The 15,944-nt window shown below is 42.9% G+C and overlaps 1 protein-coding gene across 3 annotated transcripts in view; it reads left to right on the top strand.

Moving 5' to 3' along the window:
- The window catches only part of CLK3 (CDC like kinase 3), a 398,194-nt gene that overhangs the window by 248,589 nt on the left and 133,661 nt on the right, over window positions 1–15,944 (top strand). The window lies entirely within an intron of this gene.

The raw sequence follows: 15,944 nt of genomic DNA, 5'->3' as shown, positions 1-15,944 counted from the left end.
AAAAACGTTGACCTGCCACTGCCTGCACTGATATCATGTGAATGTGACATGATGCTTCACTAGTGTCTCTGACTACAGGGGTTACTGTTTCTGTTTTACCCATTGGTGTTTATGTGTGTGTATGTATGTATGTGACTGTGTGTGTGTGTATGTCTTTATGTGACTGTGTGTGTATGTTTGTGGAACCAGCAAATTACAGACCTTGTTATTACAGCATGGGGGGCACGGGGTAAACAGTGTCAGTCTATACAGTACCACTATATACAGTACGGGGGGCTGGACCATGTCACAGACTACTGTGGTCACTTTATAAAGTACTGGGGCGGGTAAGGTCTGGCCAGCCATCTCACCGACAGATTACAGACTGTGTCACTGACTCACTATATATAGTACTGGTGGGTTAAACAGTGTCACTATATACAGTAATAGGGGGTCAGACCATCTCAGACTGTGGGCACAGGGTACCTCCTTTTGCAGACATGTAATCTGATTCACATTTTTTTTCTGTGTTAAAAGTAAAAATAAAAAACATATGTATCAAATTTTTTGGGGTGGGGGTTAGGGGGTGGGGGGCACTTCTTAGATTCTTGCACCTGGGCCCTGTGGTTTCTAGTTACGCCTCTGCTTAAAACCCATTTAGAAATTCAATAAAAACTCACATATACAAGACTTTTATGTTATGTTTTGTGTCAGAAACCACAGATAAGGTTGTTCATTAGATTTGGAAGAATTAAAAATGTCTCTAGTAATAATTTGTAGCAGCACAATTTTATCCTGCTTGTTTAAAGCAGTGATGGTCAACTTCCTAACACATGGGGGACTGTGAATCATATTTTAAAAACCTTAAAGTGATTGTAAACGTTAATGAATTAAAGCCTAGGATTAAAAAATCTTAAAAACAGGGGCACTTTAATTCATTAAAGTTTACAAAGACGCTTATTTGTTAAAATAATTATCTTTGCATTACGGTAAACATAATGCAGATCCTCTGCCCACATCTGATTTCTTTAGCATATGGGTGACAAATCCGGCTTCCTCCAATTGTTGCACGCCCCACGAGCTGGACGCCAAAGGGAGCATGCAACATTTGGAGGAAGCTGGATTTGTCATCCATATGCTAAATAAAGCCGCAGATGCAGGCGGAGGATCAGGGTTATGTTTTCCATTATGCAATAGTAAGTATTTTAAAAAATAAGCATCTTTGTAAACTTCAGTGAATTAAATTGCCCCTGTTTTTAAGGTTTTTTTTTTTGATCCTGGGCTTTAATTCATTAAAGTTTACAATCGCTTTGAGATACTTCTAAATTTATGCCTATAGAGCCCATCACTGGTTTACAACACTAAGGGCCAGATTACAAGTGAAGTGCTATGATTAGCACGTGGAGCATTAACACGTTTGTGAGATCACGTTGTTCTTTACTCTCAAATTCATATTACAAGTGCCACACTGTTTAAATTACCGCTAATTTGTTGGTGTGAACTTGCGGTTATTTAAGTTGATCGGCTTGGGTGACTTCCCTCAGAAGGGGTTGATAGTTATGTTCGAATAAGTTATTATCATTTGCTGTGAGAAATCCCTAAGTATTTCATATTTTGTGCTTGGATTCTGAGGGGACATGTCGAGCTATATTGATTCATGATTTCTCCCGGGGTGGAGATGTTTAAGAGTTCCGACTTATGTAGGTTTAGATGAAAATTTGAAAGTTTGCCAAATCTCTTGAACTCCAGAATCAGGGCCTGAAATGAGTGAGTGATGTTTGTGAGAGATAGCAGAATGTCGTCCGCATACATTGATAATTTGTGTTCTTTATTATGTATTTGGATACCTTGGATGTTTTTGTTGTTTCATATTTTTTGTGCTACGGGTTCCAGAGAGAGCGCAAACAGAATGGGGGACAAAGAGCAACCTGTTCCATTCCTGATTGGGAATGAGTTTGAGAATATACCGTTGACGCTGATTTGTGCAGTTGGATTAGAATATAAGTGAAATATTCGATTAATGAATTGTTGGCTAAAGCATTTGCTGTAGCGTTGATTTGAGAAATGGCCAGCTCACTCTATCGAAAGCTTTTTCTGCATCGGTGTATACTAATACTAATGGGGTGTTCGTATTTTGGGCAAAGGAAATTAGTTGTACAATTTTTAGGGTGTTGTCCCTTGCCTCCCTCCCAGGGACAAAACCCACTTGGTCAGGGAATATTAATTTAGTCAAGTATTTGTTAATGCGATTAGCTAAAAACTTTCCCATATAATTTGATGTCGACGTTTAGGAGGGATCTGGGGCCGAAAGTTTTCAGGGATATTCAGAGTTTCTCTTGTTAAGTGTAGTCAGTCCACGGGTCATCCATTACTTATGGAATATATCTCTTCCTAACAGGAAGCTGCAAGAGGATCACCCAAGCAGAGCTGCTATATAGCTCCTCCCCTCACATGTCATATTCAGTCATTCTCTTGCAGCCTAACTAAAGATAGGTCGCTGTGAGAGGTCTGTGGTGTTTTTTAACTTAGTTTATTTCTTCAATCAAAAGTTTGTTATTTTAAATGGCACCGGAGTGTGCTGTTTGTTCTCAGGCAGCATTAGAAGAAGAATCTGCCTGCGTTTTCTATGATCTTAGCAGACGTAACTAAGATCCACTGGCTGTTCTCATCTGAGGAGTGAGGTAACTTCAGAAAAGGGGAATAGCATGCAGGGCCCCCCTGCAAAAGAGGTATGTGCAGTAAATTATTTTTCTGAGGAATGGAATTGACTGAGAAAATACTGCTGATACCAATGTAACGTAAGTTCAGCCTTAAATGCAGTGATAGCGACTGGTATTAGGCTGATGAGTGTGTGTACACTGAATGTATTTTTCTAAGGAATGGAATTGACTCTGAAAATACTGTTAATACTGAAGTAATGTATGAGCCTTAACTGCAGTAAAAGCGACTGGTAGCAGGCTTATTAATAACACTTCATAACTTTTAAAATGTATGTTTAAAACGTTTACTGGCATGTTAATCGTTTTTTGTGAGGTACTTGGTGATAAAACTTATTGGGGCATGATTTGTACCACATGGCCATCTTTGTTTTCTGCATAGAAACAGTTAACTGAGCTTCCCCACTGTTGTAATATGAGTGGGAGGGGCCTATTTTAGCGCTTTTTTGCGCAGTAAAAATTCAGTCACAATCTGTCTACTTCATCCTCCATGATCCAGATCGTCTCTAGAGAGCTCAGGGGTCTTCAAAATTCATTTTGAGGGAGGTAATCAGTCACAGCAGACCTGTGACAGTGTGTTTTGACTGTGATAAAAACGTTAATTATTAAATTGTTATCCGTTTTTGGGTATTAAGGGGTTAATCATCCATTTGCTGGTGGGTGCAATCCTTTGCTAACTTAATACATTTACTGTGAAAAATTGGTTGCTATAACTATTTTGGTTCATTGTTATTTCAACTGTGACAGTGTTTTGTGCTTCTTAAAGGCACAGTAGCGTTTTTTATATTGCTTGTAAATTTATTTAGAAAAGTATTTCCAAGCTTGCTGGTCTCATTGCTAGTCTGTTTAAACATGTCTGACACAGATGAATCTCTTTGTTCACTATGTTTAAAGGCCAATGTGGAACCCAATAGAAATTTGTGTACTAATTGCATTGATGTTACTTTAAATAAAAGTCAATCTTTACATGTAAAGAAATTATCACCAGACAACGAGGGGGAAGTTATGCCGACTAACTCTCCTCACGTGTCAGTACCTTCGCCTCCCGCTCAGGAGGTGCGTGATTTTGTGGCGCCAAGTACATCAGGGAGGCCCTTACAAATCACTTTGCAAGACATGGCTACTGTTATGACAGAAGTATTATCTAAATTGCCAGAATTAAGAGGCAAGCGCGATAGCTCTGGGTTAAGGACAGAGCGCGCGGATGAGGTGAGAGCCATGTCAGATACTGCGTCACAGTTTGCAGAACGTGAAGACGGAGAGCTTCATTCTGTGGGTGACGGATCTGATCCAGGGAGACTGGATTCAGAGATTTCTAATTTTAAATTTAAGCTTGAGAACCTCCGCATATTGCTAGGGGAGGTATTAGCGGCTCTGAATGATTGTAACACGGTTGCAATTCCAGAAAAATTATGTAGGTTGGATAGATACTATGCGGTACCGGTGTGTACTGACGTGTTTCCTATACCTAAAAGGCTTACAGAGATTATTAGCAAGGAGTGGGATAGACCTGGTGTGCCTTTTTCCCCTCCTCCCATATTTAGGAAAATGTTTCCTATAGACGCCACCACACGAGACTTATGGCAGACAGTCCCTAAGGTGGAGGGAGCAGTTTCTACTTTAGCTAAGCGTACCACTATCCCGGGGGAGGATAGTTGTGCCTTTTCAGATCCAATGGATAAGAAATTAGAGGGTTACCTTAAAGGGCCACTGTAAGTAAATATTTTCTATGCATGTTACTAACTAACTACCCCAAATACACTTTTTATCAATAGCATTTCATTAACATATCTCTACCGTATATCAGAAATCTTGTCTGCAAATTTAATTGTTTTCCAAACCCACTTCGTGGGTATCCTTTGCTCTGTACCAATCCGTTTACAATACCTAGGTTTCAAAATGGCGCTTTAAACACAATTTCATTGGTTTAAGTATTTTGAACATGCAGTGCTGAAAATAGTGGGCAGTATAACGTGACATCATTGGCAAATAAAAGATATAACTTTTAGAACGTTATGAAACTTCGTTTTGGAGAAAATATAGGTCAGTAGGTTTTAATTAATGTTTATTAACTTTAATATGTTAGTTGTTTGGCTTAAAAATTATAACGGAAAGTAATCCTTTAAGAAAATGTTTGTTCAACAAGGTTTTATCTTACAGCCCCTTGCATGCATTGCGCCTGTCACTGCTGCGGCGGCATTCTGGTTTGAGTCTCTGGAAGAGGCCATTCGCACAGCTTCATTGGATGAAATTATGAACAAGCTTAAAGCACTTAAGCTAGCTAAAGCATTTGTTTCTGATGCCGTCGTACATTTAACCAAACTTATGGCTAAGAACTCCGGATTCGCCATCCAAGCGCGCAGAGCGCTATGGCTTAAATCCTGGTCAGCTGACGTGACTTCTAAATCTAAATTGCTTAATATTCCTTTCAAAGGGCAGACCTTATTCGGGCCCGGCTTGAAAGAAATTATCGCTGACATTACGGGAGGTAAGGGCCATGCTCTACCTCAGGACAGGGCCAAATCAAAGGCCAAACAGTCTAATTTTCGTGCCTTTCGTAACCTCAAGGCAGGAGCAGCATCAACTTCCTCCGCTCCAAAATAGGAAGGAACTGTTGCTCGTTACAGACAAGGCTGGAAAACTAACCAGTCCTGGAACAAGGGCAAGCAGGCCAGAAAACCTGCTGCTGCCCCTAAGACAGCATGAAGAGAGGGCCCCCTATCCGGAAACGGATCTAGTGGGGGGCAGACTTTCTCTCTTCGCCCAGGCTTGGGCAAGAGATGTCCAGGATCCCTGGGCGTTGGAGATCATATCTCAGGGATATCTCCTGGACTTCAAAACTTCTCCTCCACAAGGGAGATTTCATCTTTCAAGGTTATCAGCAAACCAAATAAAGAAAGAGGCGTTTCTACGCTGTGTACAAGACCTCTTACTAATGGGGGTGATCCACCCAGTTCCGCGGACGGAACACGGGCAAGGATTCTATTCAAATCTATTTGTGGTTCCCAAGAAAGAGGGAACCTTCAGACCAATCTTGGACTTAAAAATCCTAAACAAATTCCTAAGAGTTCCATCATTCAAAATGGAAACTATTCGAACCATCCTTCCCATGATCCAAGAGGGTCAGTACATGACCACAGTGGACTTAAAGGATGCCTACCTTCACATACCGATTAACAAGGATCATTATCGGTATCTAAGATTTGTTTTCCTAGACAGGCATTACCAGTTTGAGCTCTTCCCTTCGGATTAGCTACGGCTCCAAGAATCTTTACAAAAGTTCTGGACTCACTTCTGGTGGTACTAAGACCGCGAGGCACTGCGGTGACTCCGTACCTAGACGACATTCTGATACAAGCGTCAAGTTTTCAAACTGCCAAGTCTCATACAGAGATAGTTCTGGCATTTCTGAGGTTGCATGGGTGGAAGGTGAACGTGGAAAAGAGTTCTCTATCACCACTTACAAGGGTTCCCTTTCTAGGGACTCTTATAGATTCTGTAGAGATGAAAATTTACCTGACAGAGGCCAGGTTATCAAAACTTCTAAATGCTTGCCGTGTCCTTCATTCCATTCCACACCCGTCAGTAGCTCAGTGCATGGAAGTAATCGGCTTGATGGTAGCGGCAATGGACATAATACCATTTGCGCGCCTGCATCTCAGACCGCTGCAATTGTGCATGCTAAGTCAGTGGAACAGGGATTACTCAGATTTGTCCCCCCTGCTAAATCTGGATCAAGAGACCAGAGATTCTCTTCTATGGTGGCTTTCTCGGCCACATCTGTCCAAAGGGATGACCTTTCGCAGGCCAGATTGGACGATTGTAACAACAGACGCCAGCCTTCTAGGCTGGGGCGCTGTTTGGAACTCCCTGAAGGCTCAGGGACTATGGACTCAGGAGGAGAAACTCCTCCCAATAAATATTCTGGAATTAAGAGCAATATTCAATGCTCTCCTAGCTTGGCCTCAGTTAGCAACTCTGAGGTTCATCAGATTTCAGTCGGACAACATTACGACTGTGGCTTACATCAACCATCAAGGGGGAACCAGAAGTTCCCTAGCGATGTTGGAAGTCTCAAAGATAATTCGCTGGGCAGAGTCTCACTCTTGCCACCTGTCAGCGATTTACATCCCAGGCGTGGAGAACTGGGAGGCGGATTTTCTAAGTCGCCAGACTTTTCATCCGGGGGAGTGGGAACTTCATCCGGAGGTCTTTGCTCAACTGATTCATCGTTGGGGCAAACCAGATCTGGATCTCATGGCGTCTTGCCAGAACGCCAAGCTTCCTTGTTACGGATCCAGGTCCAGGGACCCGGGAGCGGTGCTGATAGATGCTCTGACAGCTCCTTGGGTCTTCAACATGGCTTATGTGTTTCCACCATTCCCGATGCTTCCTCGTTTGATTGCCAAGATCAAACAGGAGAGAGCTTCGGTGATTCTGATAGCGCCTGCGTGGCCACGCAGGACCTGGTATGCAGACCTAGTGGACATGTCGTCCTGTCCACCGTGGTCTCTGCCTCTGAGACGGGACCTTCTAATTCAGGGTCCTTTCAACCATCCAAATCTAATTTCTCTGAGGCTGACTGCATGGAGATTGAACGCTTGATTCTATCAAAGCGTGGCTTCTCGGAGTCTGTTACCAGAAAAATTTACCATAAGATATGGCGTAAATATTTATATTGGTGTGAATCCAAGAGTTACTCATGGAGTAAGGTTAGGATTCCTAGGATATTGTCCTTTCTACAAGAGGGTTTAGAAAAGGGCTTATCTGCTAGTTCGTTAAAGGGACAGATTTCTGCTCTGTCTATTCTTCTACACAAACGTCTGGCTGAAGTTCCAGACGTTCAGGCTTTTTGTCAGGCTTTAGCTAGGATTAAGCCTGTGTTTAAGACTGTTGCTCCGCCGTGGAGCTTAAACTTAGTTCTTAACGTTCTTCAAGGCGTTCCATTTGAACCCCTTCATTCCTTTGATATCAAGCTGTTATCCTGGAAGGTTCTGTTTTTGATGGCTATTTCCTCGGCTCGAAGAGTCTCTGAGTTATCTGCCTTACATTGTGATTCTCCTTATCTGATTTTTCATTCAGACAAGGTAGTTCTGCGTACTAAACCTGGGTTCTTACCTAAGGTAGTTACTAACAGGAATATCAATCAAGAGATTGTTGTTCCATCACTGTGTCCTAACCCTGCTTCAAAGAAGGAACGACTTTTACATAATCTGGACGTAGTCCGTGCCCTGAAGTTCTATTTGCAGGCAACTAAAGATTTTCGTCAAACTTCTTCCCTGTTTGTCGTTTACTCTGGACAGAGAAGAGGTCAAAAGGCTTCGGCTACCTTTCTCTCTTTTTGGCTTCGTAGCATAATACGTTTAGCCTATGAGACTGCTGGACAGCAGCCTCCTGAAAGGATTACAGCTCATTCTACTAGAGCTGTGGCTTCCACCTGGGCCTTTAAAAATGAGGCCTCTGTTGAACAGGTTTGCAATGCTGCAACTTGGTCTTCACTTCACACTTTTTCAAAATTTTACAAATTTGACACTTTTGCTTCTTCGGAGGCTATTTTTGGGAAAAAGGTACTACAGGCAGTGGTTCCTTCTGTTTAATGTTCCTGCCTTGTCCCTCCCTTCATGAGTGTACTTTAGCTTTGGTATTGGTATTCCATAAGTAATGGATGACCCGTGGACTGACTACACTTAACAAGAGAAAACATAATTTATGCTTACCTGATACATTTATTTCTCTTGTAGTGTAGTCAGTCCACGGCCCGCCCTGTCTTTAAGGCAGATCTAAATTTTAATTAAACTCCAGTCACCACTGCACCCTATGGTTTCTCCTTTCTCGTCTGCTTTTGGTCGAATGACTGAATATGACATGTGAGGGGAGGAGCTATATAGCAGCTCTGCTTGGGTGATCCTCTTGCAGCTTCCTGTTAGGAAGAGATATATTCCATAAGTAATGGATGACCCGTGGACTGACTACACTACAAGAGAAATAAATTTATCAGGTAAGCATAAATTATGTTTCTTTCATGTAATTAGCAAGAGTCCATGAGCTAGTGACGTATGGGATATACATTCCTACCAGGAGGGGCAAAGTTTCCCAAACCTCAAAATGCCTATAAATACACCCCTCACCACACCCATAATTCAGTTTTACAAACTTTGCCTCCGATGGAGGTGGTGAAGTAAGTTTGTGCTAGATTCTACGTTGATATGCGCTCCGCAGCAAGTTGGAGCCCGGTTTTCCTCTCAGCGTGCAGTGAATGTCAGAGGGATGTGAAGAGAGTATTGCCTATTTGAATGCAGTGATCTCCTTCTACGGGGTCTATTTCATAGGTTCTCTGTTATCGGTCGTAGAGATTCATCTCTTACCTCCCTTTTCAGATCGACGATAAACTCTTATATATACCATTACCTCTGCTGATTTTTGTTTCAGTACTGGTTTGGCTTTCTACAAACATGTAGATGAGTGTCCTGGGGTAAGTAAATCTTATTTTCTGTGACACTCTAAGCTATGGTTGGGCACTTTGTTTATAAAGTTCTAAATATATGTATTCAAACATTTATTTGCCTTGACTCAGAATGTTCAACTTTCCTTATTTTTCAGACAGTCAGTTTCATATTTGGGATAATGCATTTGAATTAATCATTTTTTTCTTACCTTCAAAAATTTGACACTTTTTTCCCTGTGGGCTGTTAGGCTCGCGGGGGCTGAAAATGCTTCATTTTATTGCGTCATTCTTAGCGCGGACTTTTTGGCGCAAAAATTCTTTTCCGTTTCCGGCGTCATACGTGTCGCCGGAAGTTGCGTCATTTTTTTGACGTTATTTTGCGCCAAAGATGTCGGCGTTCCGGATGTGGCGTCATTTTGGCGCCAAAAGCATTTAGGCGCCAAATAATGTGGGCGTCTGATTTGGCGCTAAAAAATATGGGCGTCGCTTTTATCTCCACATTATTTAAGTCTCATTTTTTATTGCTTCTGGTTGCTAGAAGCTTGTTCTTGGCATTCTTTCCGATTCCTGAAACTGTCATTTAAGGAATTTGTTCAATTTTGCTTTATATGTTGTTTTTTCTCTTACATATTGCAAGATGTCTCACGTTGCATCTGAGTCAGAAGATACTACAGGAAAATCGCTGTCTAGTGCTGGATCTACCAAAGCTAAGTGTATCTGCTGTAAATTTTTGGTAGCTATTCCTCCGGCTGTTGTTTGTATTGATTGTCATGACAAACTTGTTAATGCAGATAATATTTCCTTTAGTAAAGTACCATTGCCTGTTGCAGTTCCTTCAACATCTAAGGTGCAGAATGTTCCTGATAACATAAGAGATTTCTCCAACATAGGTGTGTCCGGTCCACGGCGTCATCCTTACTTGTGGGATATTCTCTTCCCCAACAGGAAATGGCAAAGAGCCCAGCAAAGCTGGTCACATGATCCCTCCTAGGCTCCGCCTACCCCAGTCATTCTCTTTGCCGTTGTACAGGCAACATCTCCACGGAGATGGCTTAGAGTTTTTTAGTGTTTAACTGTAGTTTTTATTATTCAATCAAGAGTTTGTTATTTTGAAATAGTGCTGGTATGTACTATTTACTCAGAAACAGAAAAGAGATGAAGATTTCTGTTTGTATGAGGAAAATGATTTTAGCAACCGTAACTAAAATCCATGGCTGTTCCACACAGGACTGTTGAGAGCAATTAACTTCAGTTGGGGGAACAGTGTGCAGTCTCTTGCTGCTTGAGGTATGACACATTCTAACAAGACGATGTAATGCTGGAAGCTGTCATTTTCCCTATGGGATCCGGTAAGCCATGTTTATTACGATCATAAATAAGGGCTTCACAAGGGCTTATTAAGACTGTAGACTGTTTCTGGGCTAAATCGATTCATTATTAACACATATTTAGCCTTGAGGAATCATTTTATCTGGGTATTTTGATATAATAATATCGGCAGGCACTGTATTAGACACCTTATTCCTTAGGGGCTTTCCCAAAGCTTAAGCAGAGCCTCATTTTCGCGCCGGTGTGGCGCACTTGTTTTTGAGAGGCATGGCATGCAGTCGCATGTGAGAGGAGCTCTGATACTTAGAAAAGACTTTCTGAAGGCGTCATTTGGTATCGTATTCCCCTTTGGGCTTGGTTGGGTCTCAGCAAAGCAGATACCAGGGACTGTAAAGGGGTTAAAGTTTAAAACGGCTCCGGTTCCGTTATTTTAAGGGTTAAAGCTTCCAAATTTGGTGTGCAATACTTTTAAGGCTTTAAGACACTGTGGTGAAAATTTGGTGAATTTTGAACAATTCCTTCATGTTTTTTCGCAATTGCAGTAATAAAGTGTGTTCAGTTCAAAATTTAAAGTGACAGTAACGGTTTTATTTTAAAACGTTTTTGTACTTTGTTATCAAGTTTATGCCTGTTTAACATGTCTGAACTACCAGATAGACTGTGTTCTGAATGTGGGGAAGCCAGAATTCCTATTCATTTAAATAAATGTGATTTATGTGATAATGACAATGATGCCCAAGATGATTCCTCAAGTGAGGGGAGTAAGCATGGTACTGCATCATTCCCTCCTTCGTCTACACGAGTCTTGCCCACTCAGGAGGCCCCTAGTACATCTAGCGCGCCAATACTCCTTACTATGCAACAATTAACGGCTGTAATGGATAATTCTGTCAAAAACATTTTAGCCAAAATGAACCCTTGTCAGCGTAAGCGTGGCTGCTCTGTTTTAGATACTGAAGAGCATGACGACGCTGATATTAATATCTCTGAAGGGCCCCTAACCCAGTCTGATGGGGCCAGGGAGGTTTTGTCTGAGGGAGAAATTACTGATTCAGGGAACATTTCTCAACAGGCTGAACCTGATGTGATTGCATTTAAATTTAAGTTGGAACATCTCCGCATTCTGCTTAAGGAGGTATTATCCACTCTGGATGATTGTGAAAAGTTGGTCATCCCAGAGAAACTATGTAAAATGGACAAGTTCCTAGAGGTGCCGGGGCTCCCAGAAGCTTTTCCTATACCCAAGCGGGTGGCGGACATTGTTAATAAAGAATGGGAAAGGCCCGGTATTCCTTTCGTCCCTCCCCCCATATTTAAAAAATTGTTTCCTATGGTCGACCCCAGAAAGGACTTATGGCAGACAGTCCCCAAGGTCGAGGGAGCGGTTTCCACTTTAAACAAACGCACCACTATACCCATAGAGGATAGTTGTGCTTTCAAAGATCCTATGGATAAAAAATTAGAAGGTTTGCTTAAAAAGATGTTTGTTCAGCAGGGTTACCTTCTACAACCAATTTCATGCATTGTCCCTGTCGCTACAGCCGCATGTTTCTGGTTCGATGAGCTGATAAAGACGCTCGATAGTGATTCTCCTCCTTATGAGGAGATTATGGACAGAATCAATGCTCTCAAATTGGCTAATTCTTTCACCCTAGACGCCACTTTGCAATTGGCTAGGTTAGCGGCTAAGAATTCTGGGTTTGCTATTGTGGCGCGCAGAGCGCTTTGGTTGAAATCTTGGTCGGCTGATGCGTCTTCCAAGAACAAGCTACTAAACATTCCTTTCAAGGGGAAAACGCTGTTTGGCCCTGACTTGAAAGAGATTATCTCTGATATCACTGGGGGTAAGGGCCACGCCCTTCCTCAGGATCGGCCTTTCAAGGCAAAAAATAGACCTAATTTTCGTCCCTTTCGTAAAAACGGACCAGCCCAAAGTGCTACGTCCTCTAAGCAAGAGGGTAATACTTCTCAAACCAAGCCAGCTTGGAGACCAATGCAAGGCTGGAACAAGGGAAAGCAGGCCAAGAAACCTGCCACTGCTACCAAGACAGCATGAAATGTTGGCCCCCGATCCGGGACCGGATCTGGTGGGGGGCAGACTCTCTCTCTTCGCTCAGGCTTGGGCAAGAGATGTTCTGGATCCTTGGGCGCTAGAAATAGTCTCCCAAGGTTATCTTCTGGAATTCAAGGGACTTCCCCCAAGGGGGAGGTTCCACAGGTCTCAGTTGTCTTCAGACCACATAAAAAGACAGGCGTTCTTACATTGTGTAGAAGACCTGTTAAAAATGGGAGTGATTCATCCAGTTCCATTAAGAGAACAAGGGATGGGGTTCTACTCCAATCTGTTCATAGTTCCCAAAAAAGAGGGAACGTTCAGACCAATCTTAGATCTCAAGATCTTAAACAAGTTTCTCAAGGTTCCATCGTTCAAGATGGAAACCATTCGAACTATTCTTCCTTCCATCCAGGAAGGTCAATTCATGACCACGGTGGATTTAAAGGATGCGTATCTACATATTCCTATCCACAAGGAACATCATCGGTTCCTAAGGTTCGCATTCCTGGACAAACATTACCAGTTCGTGGCGCTTCCTTTCGGATTAGCCACTGCTCCAAGGATTTTCACAAAGGTACTAGGGTCCCTTCTAGCTGTGCTACGACCAAGGGGCGTTGCGGTAGTACCTTACTTGGACGACATTCTGATTCAAGCGTCGTCCCTTCCTCAAGCAAAGGCTCACACGGACATCGTCCTGGCCTTTCTCAGATCTCACGGATGGAAAGTGAACGTGGAAAAGAGTTCTCTATCCCCGTCAACAAGGGTTCCCTTCTTGGGAACAATTATAGACTCCTTAGAAATGAGGATTTTTCTGACAGAGGTCAGAAAAACAAAACTTCTAGACTCTTGTCGGATACTTCATTCCGTTCCTCTTCCTTCCATAGCTCAGTGCATGGAAGTGATCGGGTTGATGGTAGCGGCAATGGACATAGTTCCTTTTGCGCGCATTCATCTAAGACCATTACAACTGTGCATGCTCAGTCAGTGGAATGGGGACTATACAGACTTGTCTCCGAAGATACAAGTAAATCAGAGGACCAGAGACTCACTCCGTTGGTGGCTGTCCCTGGACAACCTGTCACAAGGGATGACATTCCGCAGACCAGAGTGGGTCATTGTCACGACCGACGCCAGTCTGATGGGCTGGGGCGCGGTCTGGGGATCCCTGAAAGCTCAGGGTCTTTGGTCTCGGGAAGAATCTCTTCTACCGATAAATATTCTGGAACTGAGAGCGATATTCAATGCTCTCAAGGCTTGGCCTCAGCTAGCGAGGACCAAGTTCATACGGTTTCAATCAGACAACATGACAACTGTTGCGTACATCAACCATCAGGGGGGAACAAGGAGTTCCCTAGCGATGGAAGAAGTGACCAAAATCATTCTATGGGCGGAGTCTCACTCCTGCCACCTGTCTGCTATCCACATCCCAGGAGTGGAAAATTGGGAAGCGGATTTTCTGAGTCGTCAGACATTGCATCCGGGGGAGTGGGAACTCCATCCGGAAATCTTTGCCCAAGTCACTCACCTGTGGGGCATTCCAGACATGGATCTGATGGCCTCTCGTCAGAACTTCAAAGTTCCTTGCTACGGGGCCAGATCCAGGGATCCCAAGGCGGCTCTAGTGGATGCACTAGTAGCACCTTGGACCTTCAAACTAGCTTATGTGTTCCCGCCATTTCCTCTCATCCCCAGGCTGGTAGCCAGGATCAATCAGGAGAGGGCGTCGGTGATCTTGATAGCTCCTGCGTGGCCACGCAGGACTTGGTATGCAGATCTGGTGAATATGTCATCGGCTCCACCTTGGAAGCTACCTTTGAGACGAGACCTTCTTGTTCAGGGTCCGTTCGAACATCCGAATCTGGTTTCACTCCAGCTGACTGCTTGGAGATTGAACGCTTGATTTTATCGAAGCGAGGATTCTCAGATTTTGTTATCGATACTCTTGTTCAGGCCAGAAAGCCTGTAACTAGAAAGATTTACCACAAAATTTGGAAAAAATATATCTGTTGGTGTGAATCTAAAGGATTCCCTTGGGACAAGGTTAAGATTCCTAGGATTCTATCCTTCCTTCAAGAAGGATTGGAAAAAGGATTATCTGCAAGTTCCCTGAAGGGACAGATTTCTGCCTTGTCGGTGTTACTTCACAAAAAGCTGGCAGCTGTGCCAGATGTTCAAGCCTTTGTTCAGGCTCTGGTTAGAATCAAGCCTGTTTACAAACCTTTGACTCCTCCTTGGAGTCTCAATTTAGTTCTTTCAGTTCTTCAGGGGGTTCCGTTTGAACCCTTACATTCCGTTGATATTAAGTTATTATCTTGGAAAGTTTTGTTTTTAGTTGCAATTTCTTCTGCTAGAAGAGTTTCAGAATTATCTGCTCTGCAGTGTTCTCCTCCTTATCTGGTGTTCCATGCAGATAAGGTGGTTTTACGTACTAAACCTGGTTTTCTTCCAAAAGTTGTTTCTAACAAAAACATTAACCAGGAGATTATCGTACCTTCTCTGTGTCCGAAACCAGTTTCAAAGAAGGAACGTTTGTTGCACAATTTGGATGTTGTTCGCGCTCTAAAATTCTATTTAGATGCTACAAAGGATTTTAGACAAACATCTTCCTTGTTTGTTGTTTATTCAGGTAAAAGGAGAGGTCAAAAAGCAACTTCTACCTCTCTCTCTTTTTGGATTAAAAGCATCATCAGATTGGCTTACGAGACTGCCGGACGGCAGCCTCCCGAAAGAATCACAGCTCATTCCACTAGGGCTGTGGCTTCCACATGGGCCTTCAAGAACGAGGCTTCTGTTGATCAGATATGTAGGGCAGCGACTTGGTCTTCACTGCACACTTTTACCAAATTTTACAAGTTTGATACTTTTGCTTCTTCTGAGGCTATTTTTGGGAGAAAGGTTTTGCAAGCCGTGGTGCCTTCCATTTAGGTGACCTGATTTGCTCCCTCCCTTCATCCGTGTCCTAAAGCTTTGGTATTGGTTCCCACAAGTAAGGATGACGCCGTGGACCGGACACACCTATGTTGGAGAAAACAGAATTTATGTTTACCTGATAAATTTCTTTCTCCAACGGTGTGTCCGGTCCACGGCCCGCCCTGGTTTTTTAATCAGGTCTGATAATTTATTTTCTTTAACTACAGTCACCACGGTACCATATGGTTTCTCCTATGCAAATATTCCTCCTTAACGTCGGTCGAATGACTGGGGTAGGCGGAGCCTAGGAGGGATCATGTGACCAGCTTTGCTGGGCTCTTTGCCATTTCCTGTTGGGGAAGAGAATATCCCACAAGTAAGGATGACGCCGTGGACCGGACACACCGTTGGAGAAAGAAATTTATCAGGTAAACATAAATTCTGTTTTTGTTTCTGAATCCATAAAGAAGGCTATGTCTGTTATTTCTCCTTCTAGTAAACGTAAAAA

Source organism: Bombina bombina, chromosome 6 (assembly GCF_027579735.1).
Source record: "Bombina bombina isolate aBomBom1 chromosome 6, aBomBom1.pri, whole genome shotgun sequence".
NCBI classification, from domain to species: domain Eukaryota; kingdom Metazoa; phylum Chordata; class Amphibia; order Anura; family Bombinatoridae; genus Bombina; species Bombina bombina.
This window is presented reverse-complemented; position numbering and strand designations above follow the sequence as displayed.